Source organism: Styela clava, unplaced genomic scaffold (genome assembly GCF_964204865.1).
Source record: "Styela clava unplaced genomic scaffold, kaStyClav1.hap1.2 HAP1_SCAFFOLD_30, whole genome shotgun sequence".
Taxonomy (NCBI): domain Eukaryota; kingdom Metazoa; phylum Chordata; class Ascidiacea; order Stolidobranchia; family Styelidae; genus Styela; species Styela clava.
In genome coordinates, this window is record NW_027556480.1 from 57,501 (window position 1) to 60,000 (window position 2,500).

Genomic DNA, 2,500 nt, shown 5'->3' on the forward strand with positions numbered 1-2,500 from the left:
TCGAATGAGCCAAGAAAGAGCGGTGCGGGGCCGGTCGGAGCGCACCCTTTTCTCGGTGGCTGGCGGGCGAGAGAGTGCTGCGTCGCCGGCATCGGCGTCGAAAGAAGCCGAGCCGAAAAAAGTTAAAGTACAAACGTGCAAGCATACTAACCTAACCCTAGGTAAGGCATGTCAGAGCGAAAGACAGTAATTTCGAATGAGCCAAGAAAGAGCGGTGCGGGGCCGGTCGGAGCGCACCCTTTTCTCGGTGGCTGGCGGGCGAGAGAGTGCTGCGTCGCCGGCATCGGCGTCGAAAGAAGCCGAGCCGAAAAAAGTTAAAGTACAAACGTGCAAGCATACTAACCTAACCCTAGGTAAGGCATGTCAGAGCGAAAGACAGTAATTTCGAATGAGCCAAGAAAGAGCGGTGCGGGGCCGGTCGGAGCGCACCCTTTTCTCGGTGGCTGGCGGGCGAGAGAGTGCTGCGTCGCCGGCATCGGCGTCGAAAGAAGCCGAGCCGAAAAAAGTTAAAGTACAAACGTGCAAGCATACTAACCTAACCCTAGGTAAGGCATGTCAGAGCGAAAGACAGTAATTTCGAATGAGCCAAGAAAGAGCGGTGCGGGGCCGGTCGGAGCGCACCCTTTTCTCGGTGGCTGGCGGGCGAGAGAGTGCTGCGTCGCCGGCATCGGCGTCGAAAGAAGCCGAGCCGAAAAAAGTTAAAGTACAAACGCGATGCTAATGAGCGAGCCGTTGTCTCGACTAATATGTAGGGGGCGTTCGATCGAGCGTCTGGCTTGAGCGCTTGTCGGCCTAGCAGAACGGTCGCATTGTTATGCCCGGGTTTTAGGCACCGCTGCAGGCGGCCGGCAGAGCTCTTGTTTGTGCGAAACTGAATGGATCGAGCCCGAGAGAGGGCGAGCAAAGAAAAAACGCAAATCGCTCCGCCTGGCACTGCCGGCGAGAGCGTGGACGTCGCGGCCAGCGACTGTCGAAGCTGAGTACGGCCGCAGGCGATCGCCTCGGTCTTAAACGAATGCGACGAGCACGCGCCGGGCGGCCCAGCAAGGGCCGAGCGCAGCTGTCGCAGCTATCTGGTTGATCCTGCCAGTAGTGATATGCTTGTCTCAAAGATTAAGCCATGCAGGTGCAAGTACGAGTTCTCGTAAAGCGAAACTGCGAATGTCTCATTAAATCAGTCTTGGTTTATTTGGTCTCGTAAGCGAAGTGGATAACTGTGGTAATTCTAGAGCTAATACATGCATTAAGCGCCGACTTCGGGAGGCGCGCTTTTATCAGATCAAAACCGACCGGGTTCGTCCTGTGACGTTTGATGACTCTGGATAACCACGCGGATCGTACGGTCTCTGCACCGACGACGTATCATTCAAGTGTCTGCCCTATCAACTGTCGAAGGTACGCTACGTGCCTACCTTTGTGATAACGGGTAACGGGGAATCAGGGTTCGATTCCGGAGAGGGAGCCTGAGAAACGGCTACCACATCCAAGGAAGGCAGCAGGCGCGCAAATTACCCATTCCCGACACGGGGAGGTAGTGACGAAAAATAACAATACAGGACTCTAACGAGGCCCTGTAATTGGAATGAGTACATCCTAAAACTCTTAACGAGTATCCATTGGAGGGCAAGTCTGGTGCCAGCAGCCGCGGTAATTCCAGCTCCAACAGTGTATGCTAAAGTTGTTGCGGTTGAAAAGCTCGTAGTTGGATTTTGGGCGAGCGCCGCCGGTCCGTCGCAAGGCGTGTCACTGGTTGCGTTCGCCTCACCTTCGGTTCTCCGTCGGTGCTCTTGACTGAGTGTCGGCGGTGGCCGATAAGTTTACTTTGAAAAAATTAGAGTGTTCAAAGCAGGCTGTTCGCCTGCATAGTGTTGCATGGAATAATGGAATAGGACCTCGGTTCTATTTTGTTGGTTTTCGGAGCACGAGGTAATGATTAAGAGGGACAGACGGGGGCGTCCGTACTCTGCCGTTAGAGGTGAAATTCTTGGATCGGCGGAAGACGAACTACTGCGAAAGCATTCGCCAAGAATGTTTTCTTTAATCAAGAGCGAAAGTCAGAGGTTCGAAGACGATCAGATACCGTCCTAGTTCTGACTATAAACGATGCCAACTAGCGATCGGGAGGCGTTACCATGACGACCTTTCCGGCAGCTTCCGGGAAACCAAAGTCTTTGGGTTCCGGGGGAAGTATGGTTGCAAAGCTGAAACTTAAAGGAATTGACGGAAGGGCACCACCAGGAGTGGAGCCTGCGGCTTAATTTGACTCAACACGGGGAAACTCACCCGGCCCGGACACAGGTAGGATTGACAGATTGAGAGCTCTTTCTTGATTCTGTGGGTGGTGGTGCATGGCCGTTCTTAGTTGGTGGAGCGATTTGTCTGGTTAATTCCGATAACGAACGAGACTCTGGCATGCTAAATAGTTACGCGACCTTCTCGGTCGGCGTCTAACTTCTTAGAGGGACTAGTGGCGTTTAGCCACACGAGATTGAGCAATAAC

General features: G+C 53.6%; 1 non-coding gene across 1 annotated transcript in view; it reads left to right on the forward strand.

Annotated features, from left to right (window-relative positions):
* The first annotated feature begins 1,070 nt into the window (after positions 1 to 1,070).
* LOC144418738 (small subunit ribosomal RNA) overlaps positions 1,071 to 2,500 on the forward strand; it is a 1,810-nt gene continuing 380 nt past the window's right edge. The window contains exon 1 of the ribosomal RNA XR_013473645.1: positions 1,071 to 2,500. This exon is cut by the window's right edge and continues 380 nt beyond it. This is a non-coding gene — a ribosomal RNA (small subunit ribosomal RNA).